This window comes from Rousettus aegyptiacus, unplaced genomic scaffold (genome assembly GCF_014176215.1).
Source record: "Rousettus aegyptiacus isolate mRouAeg1 unplaced genomic scaffold, mRouAeg1.p scaffold_m13_p_1, whole genome shotgun sequence".
Classification (NCBI taxonomy): domain Eukaryota; kingdom Metazoa; phylum Chordata; class Mammalia; order Chiroptera; family Pteropodidae; genus Rousettus; species Rousettus aegyptiacus.
In genome coordinates, this window is record NW_023416284.1 from 20146824 (window position 1) to 20159519 (window position 12696).

General features: G+C 36.2%; 1 protein-coding gene across 4 annotated transcripts in view; it reads left to right on the forward strand.

Annotated features, from left to right (window-relative positions):
- The window catches only part of ZBTB8A (zinc finger and BTB domain containing 8A), a 43695-nt gene that overhangs the window by 10375 nt on the left and 20624 nt on the right, over positions 1 to 12696 (forward strand). For all 4 annotated transcript variants that reach the window (XM_016150469.2, XM_016150473.2, XM_016150471.2 and 1 more), the window contains exon 2: positions 36 to 139. The gene's annotated coding sequence lies outside the window, so the exon portion shown is untranslated. The remainder of the gene's footprint in view (positions 1 to 35; positions 140 to 12696) is intronic.

Genomic DNA, 12696 nt, shown 5'->3' on the forward strand with positions numbered 1-12696 from the left:
AATGTATTAGAAATAACTATTTTCTCTCTCTGCAGGATAATCCTTCATACACAGATTGTGTTTGACTTGGAATCTTCCCTTTTTTACTCCATTCAGTTGACGTAGCAGGGTTTCAAGAGCAGCATTTATAAATTTCCAGGTATGAAAACTTTTAATTCTTGATATTATACCTAACTTAAAGTAGAATTTTGCAGTTGTAGATTTTAAAAATCAGAATGGATTCATTGCTTGGAAATTCACTATATAAAACATTCAACATTCTAATCTTCTTAGCCAGGTCTCCCTGATTGCCTATTGCTAAATTTTTAATTCATTGCCTCTCTCGTGTCTTCCGTTCTACCTAATCGAAGACTCATATTACACAGTGGCTGGAGATTATCTAGACCAATCCCTTCAGTTAGCAGAGAAGGAAATTAAGCCTCAAAAGGTAAATATACTTGTCTTTGGACATATAGCTACTTAGTGGTAGAACTACAGTAAGAAATGACCTCCCATGACAGTGGCAAAGGAGTGTAGCTCAGCAGTTACATCCCGCAGCTTTGGAGTCACTGTCTAGGTTAATACCCTCTTCTGTAAAATAGGGATAATAATATCACTCACCTGGTAGATTGTGTGGGGGATAAAAGGAGGCAGTGTATATCTCTACTATTATTATTGCCTGTGGCCCTTTCATTTCTCACTACGTTGACCCCTTCACTGCTTCATAGATTCCCCACCCTTGGCTAACATTTTACAGTGTTCTACTGATTCTCTTAGTAATTCTCAGTTTATAACACTGGCTTCTCTTCCCCGTCCTGCTCCACAGTCACGGCCAGTCCTCCAGGTTCTCATTCCAGCTCCTGTTTCTTCTGAGCCCTTTTATCTCCAAATATGTTTGCACATACCTTGCGCGGTTTTATCTGCAAGTCTGACTTCCCCTCTAAACTGATCAGCATTTCCAGTGGCCATCTGGTGATCTTTACCCGATTTCCCATTTAAATCAAATGGAAGGTACTTAAAACCAAAGTCATTGTTTTTCCTCTTAACCACTTCTTCCTGACTTCCTGATTTCCGTTAGTGATACTACTGAACACCTAAGCTTTAAAAATCACTGAGTTCTCTTTTTGTCTCTCGAGCCTTCTTCTACAGCCAATCAACTATCAAGACTCATGGATTTATTTCCCATTCAGGTCTTTTACCTCTTTTCCTTTTCTTTCCTGCCATTATCACTACCTTCAGGCCATTAACCACACTGGCAATTTCAATACAGTCACAGATTGGTCACTTGGAAGTAGCTTGATTCATTTTTTCTCTTTCAAGAAATACAACCTTTTGACTTTTCATAATGGCATGTCAGTTTGTCACCTGTTCACGTAGCATGTGAGTCTTGAGTTAACTAAAGGCACAGAATATCATTATTCAGAGAGGTCCCGAAATATCTCAATCTTGAATTACAGCCTAGATTTGTTTAAATGTGAGACTGATAGTTCATATTTCACTCACTTGTTTGAAAAACTTTAAAATTTTTTTATTTTTAAATATATTAATATGATTTGAAACAAAAAATACTCAAAAGTATACAGTGTAAATTCCGCCTCCTGTCCTTTATCTTCTGTTCCCCAAATGCCACCTCACCTCCAACTGGCAACCATTGTTCTAGGATTCTTGTTCACCCTTCCAGAGTTTCTGCTTATTTTTTCCTTTGTTAAAAAAAAATTTATATATATATATATACACACACATAAAAAAATATAAATTATATATATGATATATATATAAATTATATATATACACAACTGTCCCCTATACATGGACACTTTTCTAATCTTTTGCTATCATGAACAGTGTTATAGTGATTAACCATGTACGTGTGTCATGTAGGGTAAATTCCCAGAAGTGAAATTGCTTGGTCAGAGAATATATGCATTCGTACTTTTGAGAGCTATTTCCAAATTGCCCTCCGTGGGGTCATACCAGTTTACAGTCCCACCAGCAACGATTGAGAGCACCTGTCTTCCCACAGTCTTCTCAATATTATCAAATTTTTGGATTTTTGCTGACTTGAAAGGGGAAAAATGATACATCAGTATAGTTTTAATTTGCATTTATATTTTTATGACCCAGGTTGAACATCCTTTCATATAATAAGGATATTTATATTTTTTCTGTGAACTGTCCTTTGTCCTATTTTGCATTTATTTTTCTTTCTCTTGCCACTTTCTTAGAAGCTTGGTGTTTTCATGGAGATTACCCTTTTCTCTGATAGAAGTTTTTGCCATTTTATCATTTGTCTTTTGCTTATATATGTGTGTGTGTGTGTTTTGCCACCAGAATTTTGGTTTATCTTTATGTAATCAAATGTATCAATCTTTATTTTATGATTTTCATATTTTGAGTTATGGTTATTAAAGCCTTTTCTACTCTCGAGTTTATAAAGCCTTTCATATTTTCTATTAGAACTTATAAAGCTTGTTTTCACATTTAACTCTTTTTTGTTCCATATGAAATTTATCCTGGTATAAGGTGGGAGGTGTAAGTCCAGCTTAATTTTTTTCTCAGAAGGCTAAAAATTATCACAATGCCATTTGTTTTATTAAATTGGTAATCTTTTCACCACAGGTTCATCATACATTAAGTTCCCACATTTATTGGGGTATATTTCTAGATTTTCACATATTCTACTGGGTCTTCCTCTTTATCATCAGTAATACAGTTTCGATTATTGGGAAAGTAGCATATAATCAAATATCTGTTGGTTCCTTCTCTTCGTTCTTTTTCAGAATTTAACTGGCTATTCTTATTTATTTTTCTATAAAACCTTAGCCACTTTTATTGATCTTAAAATAACCTGCTGATATCTTTACTGATTATGTTGTCACCTACCCTTACAGATCAGGGACCTCAAAATAAGCTCTTTGCCTATTGTTGCTCACACCAATAGAACAAGACTATTCGGTAGAGCAAAGCAGAGACTATGCTTTGATCGAAGAATGGAGAAGGACTAGCTTATGCTCTAAAGACACCTTCTTTCTGATTCGAGGAAATTAGAAGTCTGAAAGGGTTGGTGGGAGGTTTCAAGGCTGGGGATTCCTGAGAAAAGGATGGAGAGTTCTCTGAATTGTTGGGAAGTGTGTGCAGTTTCTAAACATGCTTAGACCATGCCTGGCCATCCATATACCATGTCTCATTTTAATACTAAGTCTCCATTTCAGTTGTGATATTTAGCATACTCAGGAAGAGAAATTCCTCTAAAGGTTATTTAGGAAGGGGTTTGGGGTATCATCTTGGATCCTTCTGGTATACACTGATTTCTTAGTTATGGTCCAGGGGCATCTTATCTGGTCTTTGCTGGCAGGCTTAGCTTGCTCTGGAATTTCTGCCCTTTCCTGATGAGTTCAGCCTGTTTTGCCAGGGGATGCATTGGAGAATGAGAGGAAACAAGAAAGTTAATAGAAGTTTAAGGATTAACCAATAATGTGGTAGCACAACCCCATGACAATGTTATAAAATAACTTCGGAAGAACTAACATCTGGATATGTTGAATCTTCTATTCAAAGGGTTTGGCTTTTCATAGTCTTCTTTTGCGTCCCTTAGTTTTCTTCATGAGTCTTATACAGTTCTTGTTAAATTTATTTTGAGGTATTTTATATTTTCGATGCTATTCTCACTGGGAGTCATTTAGTTTATCTCTTAAGCTAGTGTGGGTTGTTCATGTTTTGAATATATGAAAGTTATGATTTCCAATATTACATTTATAGCCCCCTTCCCCCTGTGAATACTCGTTTGCGGTAATTTTGCAGTTGATTCTCTTGCATTGCCAGGTATGCAATCATATTATCTGCAAATAATTTTATGTTCTACTTTCCAGTGATTCTGTCTCAAGTCTAATTGCATTAGTCAATGTCTTCAGAACAGTATTAAATAATAGTAGTAATAGTGGGCATCCTTTCACTGACTTTACTGGAATGCTTCTATTAAAATGCTAAATTTGGGGCTTAAATAGATAGGAGAGATTATAGACAAGACTGTGCCATAAAATGGAGATTAAAAAAAGAAAATTAATATGACTCTACCTGCCTTTGAAAAGCTTACAGGACAAGACAGGTGCAAAAATTAGTGTTACAGGTGTCACAGCAAGTTATGTACAGGATACCATAGAGACAAAAAAAAAAAAAAAAAAAAGGCGATAGCTAATCAGCTTGAATCCCATGTGAAGATAAAATCCCAAAGAACAATGTACTCAAAGCTTATCAGCTTGGTTTATCATTGAAATGTTTTCATTAAATTAACTATAGGATGACCTTGACTTTAGAGGCAACACATAGGGAAAGTAATTTAAAGAACCTTTCTTAGTTCAGTAAGGACACTGGGGAAGATACTTAAATGCCTCCGATATACCAAGCATTAAACTAAGGCTGGGCATACATCTAGACATGGTCTCTACTCATACAGATATTACTGTGTAGCAAATAAAATGCAATCCAGCAATTACCATGGAGTACATGTATATGATACAACTGGGCATGGAAGAAACAGCAGTTAATGTCAGCCCAGGGAAGTCAAGGAAAGCTTCCTAAGGGAGGCCCCGTTCGAGCTGATTCTGAAGGAGAAATAAGAGTTTCTTTGAGAAGGGTGGTTTTATTGTAGCACAGGAATAATATGTACAAAAGCTTGGTGGCATGAAAGGTATGGTATGTCCAGGAACTGGCATATAGCTTAAGAATGGCAAGTGAGGTAGGTGGTAGGAGGTGAATATGCAGAAACCGGCAGAAGCTGCGTCTTGAAGGGTATTAAATCCGCTCATAGAAATGTGAACTTTATCTAGTAGGCAGGAAGGAGCTATTAAAGGAATTTTAAACAGCAGAACCCAGAAGGATAACATATTTCGGGGTAGGTTGAAGGGAGAAAGACAAAAGGCAAGGAGAGCAATTAGGAAGTTTATTGTATTAGTCCAGATATTCTCTATGATGACATTTAATGTCCTCATATGAGAATTCGCATGACAAATTCCCCCTAGAAGTTAGTGCCAGTAAAATGCTCATTTCTACTGGGGAAATGATGGGAGCACTGTGTAAATCACTTGTGTTTCTCTTTGTGTTTTGTTTCATGTGCCTTGAATTCTGGGACAAACAGTGCTAAATGTAAATGTACAGAAAACATCTCATCTCCAGTTAAAATTTATAATTTCTATTTTAAAATATGTTGCATACATATTTTATTTAAAACTACTTTAAATCACTTTTTTAAAGATATAATAATTTGGGAAAATGTAGATAAATATAAAGAAAAATATAAATTCCTGAAATCTCACCACCAGAGGTAATCACTGTTAACATTTTGGTGTACTTCTTTCCAGTAGTCAGTTAGTTTGTCTGTTTGTCTGTCTGTCTGTCTCTTCTCTCTATCTATTTCTGTGTTTATCTCTCTCTTTATCAAAATAAATAAATCGCTGTCTCTTTATTTAAGGTTGTTTTTTTGAGATTTATCTTGTTCTTTTGTTTGGAATATTTTCCCTTGTTTCTTCATTTTCCTTGACTTTTTACGTTGCTTCCTGCACATTAGGGAAAACAGCCACCTCTCCCGGTCTTGACAGACTGGCCTTCTGTAGATGAACCTCATCAGTCAGCACAGTCTGAGGTCTTGGTTGCTTCTCAAACCTCCATGTTTGTCCAAGCTGCCATCTTTGTTCTTAGTGGCTCCCAGGATGTTAGGGTGTGCCATGACCCGTCAGTGTCCCAAAGGTATGGGAAATGCCCGCATGCCTGTTCAGGCTCAGCTCCCCATGCAGGCTAAGGGGAAGCCTGATCTTCAGGCAGCAGCTGGGATAGTCAGGACATTGGCAGACTAGCCCCTGTCAGGGAGAAACTGAGGGCTGGGTATTTCTGCTTAATCACTTTGTGCTGAGCCAGAGGGAATACCTGCTGAGAGTGCTCGTGCATCCATAGAGAACCCCTTCTTTGTTTTGTGTGGTCCCGAGGGACTCTAGAGTGCCACCCTGTCAGCTGCCAGAGCTAGGTGATTTGGGAGCCAGTCCATCAGATGGACAAGCTCCTTCCAGGGAGAAGCTGGAAACCTGGCTTTACTGTTGGAAGGAGGGGTTCTGGGGAGAAGGTAGGGAGATGGGGGGGGCGGGCGGTGGTGGGAGGCAAGGTAAGTGGGTAGGGGACGTGGGGGTGGGTGGAAGGAAGTGCCCACCAGCTCTTTCAGCTCCTGGGATGATCCCAGGCAGCACCCACATACAAGCTGTTTAGAAGCTGGGCCCTTGGGCAACAGGTGGGAACGTATGTAGTCAAATCTCTTCCAGGGAGAAACTAGGAGACAGGGGCTTTTGCTGCTAGTCTGCACTGAGCTGGGGGCGGGAGTAGAGGGTGGGGAAGAGAGGGGGAGAGGAGAGGAGCGAGGTGGTGGTGGTAGGTAGATAGCCATGGAAAGTGCTTGTGCGTCCCTTGAAAATTGCTTGTTTGATTGCTGTGGTTTGGTGGGACTCATGAATGTCTCATGAATGCTGAGTCTCATTGGCTGTCAGAGCTAGGTGATTTGGGGGCCCATCCCTCGAGTGGCAGCCTTAAAAGCTGGGGTGCTAGATGTGTGGTCCAAGCCCTTGCCTCTACAGGGAGAAGCTGAGAAATAGGGGTTCCCTTCCGATTGTAAGGCCCTGTGCCAGGAGTGGGGCTTACGGCAAGAGTGTGTCTCAGCCTTGCCTACCCATTTGGATGTATTTTCTTAGTTGTCCATTAGGTAGGAGTCATTCGACTAGTTCTGGATTTTTCTCAAGGAGTATTGATCTGTATGTAGCTGTGTATTTGGTGTGTTTATGGGAGGAGGGAAAGTCAGGAGCCCCTGATCCTGTTATCTGGTGACCTACTCTGCAGTTTACTTAGCCTAGGGCTGTAAAGAATTTTATTGCTTTAAGTAGGTTTCCACTCCCTAGAAAAGTGTGCCACCAGAATGATTCGTCCTTAAGAATTCTAGATAAATGGGATTTTACCATACTTACTCCTCACTGTGCCAGGATCTTCATTACTTTTCTAGTATGATTGATACATTAGAATTTTTATTTTATAAGCTGTGATGTAAGCATAATACTCTTTGGTTACTTTAAGGATGAGGCTCTATTAGCTCAGTGGAAATGTAACACCAGTGTTTAAGTAAATGAGGTAAAGTGCCTGTTTTCAACAGAATTATTCAGAAGCAGAATGAAATTATTTTTCTCTTTGCTCTTTTATAGATATATGGTATATCTGACAAATCCCCTACCCCAACCAGGCCTTTGGCTTATACTTCTTTAGGAGAAAGGATTTGTTTCTCTGTCTGTAATCTCTCCGCAACTAGAAAAGGCTAAATATAAGTATACATGTTTAACACCAAAATATACCCAAAGCAATTAATACATGTAGTAGAACCAATAGTTTCCATCATTTTGAGAGCGACTATAAAACAAGTTAATTAAAAAACCCTTATAATGGCATCTTATAGAATAACTTGATTTATTTCAGGATCTTATTGTAAGATACATGAACATATGTAGTATAACATTTAACTACAACAAAATAGTTTAAAAGTGTGGAAGTAGGAACAATTCTGAGAGATCATCTAGTCCCACCTCTCTCCAAGTGTAATCACCCTAAATTAATGACATTCTTCCTCTGCTACAATAGCAACATAGAACTCATTACTTTGCAAGGGGGCAAATTCAAATTCTGTTGTTGAACAGTTTAACCTAGTAGTTTTTTTTTTTTTTAAGGCGAGGCAACCCTTGGTTGATCTCACAAATTGCAAGGACCTTGTGAGTTTACAATCCCTTTTTTAAAAATTTTTTTATTTTTTACACCTACAGCACCTGGTCTTCCTACATGGTCTCTATGCTAACCAGGCCCGACCCTGCTTAGCTTCTGAAATTAGATGGGATCGAGCTTGTTCAGGGTTGCATGGCCATAGACTTTAATTTTTTTTAAACCAGAGCTCACAGTAAGAAATATATTTTACATCATGACCCAGTATACACATAGTGTTTTCTGCATATTAATCTCTTTCTAGCTGAAACAAAAAATTCATGTAAAAATTCTTACAACTTGCAATAGTTCTAGTATTTAAAATTCTATATTATTATTTAAAATCCTAGTTTTGACCCACGAAATTGATTTCAAAACCCCCTAATGGATTGAGACAAGCAGTATGATAACCATTGGCTTGAAACTTTCCAAACCTTAGTATGCTTGCATATAGACAAGAAGGCACTAGATCAGGATACTTGAGCTCAAAAAATCTCATTAAGTTCTTATTTTTAAAAAGCTGTTATTTATATTGAACTAAAATCTGTTTCCCTTTAATCCTCTTCGTTGGTTTATTTTGCTTTTCAGAACCACACTGAACATTCATTCAACAAATACTAATTGAGGACCCATGTGCCAGACATTATGCTCTTTGTCGAGGATGCTGAGGTGGCCAGTCTTTGCCCTTTTGGAGCTTATGATGTACTGATCAGTGTAGGGGACTAGTGTGTTAGCACTGCTAAAAGAATATTTCTACTTTTTCCTATAACTGCCCTGGGAACGCAACTATCTTGTTTCTTTTCAGTTCTTTCTCTTGTTTCCTAAACTACGTCTCATATGACATAGCTCCTGTGACAATAGCTGTTGCACTATAGTGATCAGCTGAAACTCCCCATACTAGGATGGGGTTGTTAAGATAACATTTGATGAGGTGGCATTGAACCGAAGGCTTGTATAAAGTTGGGGAACAAGTTAGGTGAGGATTTAGGTGAAGAGTGTTCCTGACATAGGGACCATCAGGAGTGAGTTAGCAAATTGGGAAACATCAAAAACAGTGAGGTTACAGCTGAGGGTGGGGAAATGGGAGGAAAGGAGATCTTGAAGCCCTTTTAGATGAGGGTAAAAAATTTGGATTTCTGAGATAGAAACCATTGGAGGTTTTGCGTAGAGGAACAATATGATCTGACTTACATTTAAACAGATGTTTCTTGTAAATAGTAAAAAGTCATAAGGTTATAATAGAGCTAAAAAATTCCTATCATCTAATGATGTCTTAGCTCTTGTATGGTAGCACAACATCACTCATGTGTTTGTGGTAATGCTGGTGTAAACAAACCTACTACACTGTCGTATAAAAGTATAGCACATAAAAGTATGTACGGTACATAATACTTGGTAATGATAATAAACAACTATGCTACTGGTTTACGTATTTACTATACTATACTCTTTATCATTAAAGTGTACTCTTTCTACTTACATAAAAAAAAGTTTGCTGTAAAACAGTACGCCATGTTATGCCAACAGCAGCCTCATACATCTCGTGTTTGCCATGTCTCTTGATTGCATCATTTTCTCTTATGCTTGATGTAATTTCATGTTCTGTAAGTGTAGTATAAACTAAGTGTGCAGTGTTCATAAGTCTACATCAGTGCACAGTAATGTCCTCAGCCTTCACATTTACTCACGACTCACTCACTGACTCACCCAGAAGAACTAATTCTGCAAACCAGATTCATGGTAAGAGCCCTGTACCATTTTTTAATTTTTTATACCATATTTTTATTATACCTTATCTATGTTTAGATATGTGTAGATACACAAATGCTTACCATTGTGTTATAATTGCCTACAGAATTTGGTACAATAACATGCTGTAGCCTAGGAGCAATAGACTATACCATCTAGATTTGTGTTAAGTTCACTCTGTGATGTTCCCACAATGACAAAATCACCTAATGACACATTTCTCAGAATGTATCTCCATCATTAATCCATGCGTGACTGAATCCGTTTTTGTGTATTCATTTTATAACTAGCTACCTTATTAAGTTCTTTTGTTTCTAGTTTTATTTATTTGGCTTTATTAAGGTATAATTTACATACAATAAAATGTACCCATTTTACATATACAGTTGAATGAGTTTTGACATATATTTATGTGTAACAGTCACCATAAATAAGAACATTTCCATCACCCAAAATTTCCCTCATGTCTTTTTTTCCCCTTATGCCTTTTTGCAGTAAACCCCTTGTCTCATTCCTCACCTCAGACAACTACTAATCTCCTTAATATCACTATAGATTAGTTTTGCCTGTTTTAGAATTTCATGTAACTGGAATCACACAGAATACATTCTGTACTCTTTTATGTCTGATTTCTTGTGTTGGGGTGAATGCTTTTGAGATTCATTCATGTCACTGTGTATAAGAGGTTTGTTCCTTTCCATTCAGTACCATTGTAGGGTATGGATGCACCACAATTTATCTATTATTCACCAATTGATGGACATTTTCTTTCCAGCTTGAGGCTAGGATGAATGAAACTGCTATGAAAATTCTCATACAAGTCTTTTGGTGGACATATGTTTTCATTTCTCTTGGGTAAATACTTAGGAATGGAATTGCTGGGTCATAGAATAGGTTTAACTTTATTAGGACTACTAAACAGTTTTCCAAAGTAATTGATTGTACCATTTTACATTTCTACCAGCAATGTGTGAGATCCAGTTTCTCCACATAATTGCTAATTTTGGTACTATCATTCTTTTTAGTTTTAGCTATTTTAGTGGGTGTGTAATGACATTTCATTATGGTTTTTATTTGCATTTCCCCATGACTAATGATGTTGAACATTTTTTCATGTGCTAATTTGTATATCTTCTTTTGTGAAATGTCTGTTCAAATCATTTGCTAATGAGTTGTTTGTGCTGTTATTGAGTTGAGGTCTTTATATATTGTGGATACAAGTCTTTTGTCAGATATGTGTATTATAAGTATTTTATCCTAGTTCATGGCTTGGCTTTTCATTTCCTTACTGGTATCTTAAAAAGCAGAATTTGTCAAAATTTTCTCTGTGGGCCATGCTTTTTGTGTCCTAAGAAATCTTTGCCTACCCCAAAGTCCTAAAGATTTTCTCCTATGTTTTCTTCTAGAAATTTAACTCTTACATTTAGTTCTATGATCCACTTCGAATTAAAATTTCTATGTAGTATAAAGTATGGGTCAAGGTTCATTTTTTTTTTTTCCTGTAGTGAGTATCTGGTTGTTCTGGCACCATTCGTTTGAAAATATTAATACTTCCCCATTGAATTAGTGTTACTTTTGTAAAAAAAAAATTGATAAAATGAACCTGACTGAAAAATATCAATTGATAATATATTTGTGTGTTTATTTCTGGACTCTCTTTTATTCCATTGATCTACGTGCCTATCGAAATGCCAATACTACACTGTCTTACATTAGTAATTCTTAAAATCGGGTAGATTTGCCTTCTATTCTTTTTTTTAAAAAAAATTGGTTTGGCTATTCTAGGTCCATTACCTTTCCTAGAAATTTTAGAATCGGTTTGATAATTTTTACAAAAAGAATATCTTTTGGATTTTGATTGAGATTACATTGATTCCGTAGGTTAATTTGAATAGAATTGACATAACTATTTTAGTCTTCTAATTCATATACATAGGCTATCTCTTCATTTATTTAGGTCTTTTAGATTTCTCACAGTTTTGTAGTTTTCAATACAAAGTTTGCACATATTTTGTTAAATTGATTCCATGTTTTTGATGTTCTTATGAATGCATTGTTTTTAAATTTTATCTTTCAGTTGTTCATTACTTAAATAAATAGAATCGATTTTCCTATGATGACCTTGTATCCTGTGGCCTTATTAAATTCAGGTACTAGTTCTAGAAGAATCCTTGTAGAGCTCTTGGGATTTTCAGTGTACATGATCCTGTCATCTGTAAATCATTACAGTTTTTCGTCTTCCTTTCCACTCTCTATACTGTTTATTTCTTTTTTATCTCTTATTGCACTGATCAAGACTTCGAGGCCACTATTAAATAGAATTGGTGAGAGCACAAATTTTTGCCCTGTTCCCTATCTTAGAGGGGAAAGCATTAGATCTTTTGCTTTTTGTAGATGCCCTTTATAAAGCTGAGGGAGTCCCCCTCTATTTCTATTTTACTAGAATTTTTAATCAGATTTTTCTGCATCTGTCAAGATAATCATATTTTTTCTTATTCTGTTAATATGGTGAATTACACTGATTGATTTTCAGCTGATAAACATCTTGTATATCTAGGAGAAGCCTTACTTGTTATAATCCTTTTATATAACAATGTTTTATAACATTTACTAATAACAATGTTAGGGATTTTTGTGCCTGTTTACAAGGGATATTACTTTGTCATTTTCTTTTCTTATAATGTCTTTAGTGTAGGTACCAGAGTAATACTGGCCTCATAAAATGAGTTGGGAAGTTTCCTCATTTATTATCTGAATGTTTGTACAGGATGATAATATTAAATGTCTGATAGAATTTAACACTGAAGCTATTTGGGCCCGGAGTTTTCTCTGTAGGCAGATTTTAAAACTACATTTTCAATTTTTCTAATATTATATGTTTAGTTTCTTTAATTAATGTATGGCTATTTAGACTTTATTTTTTGATTATATCGCTTAAGGAATTTGTAATTTTTTCTACACTGCTGAATTTAATGACAGAGTTGTTGATATCTGTTTTGATTCTTTTAATATTTGTAGGATCTGTAGTGATGTTTCCCTCTTGATACTGGTGATTTGTGTCTTTTTTCTTTTTTTCTTGATTGATCTAGTTACAGGTTGATAACTTATTGATACTGATATCAATTTTATTGCTATTGATCAATTTATTGATATTAATATAGAGAACCAGCTTTTGGTTTCATTGATTTTTCTCTA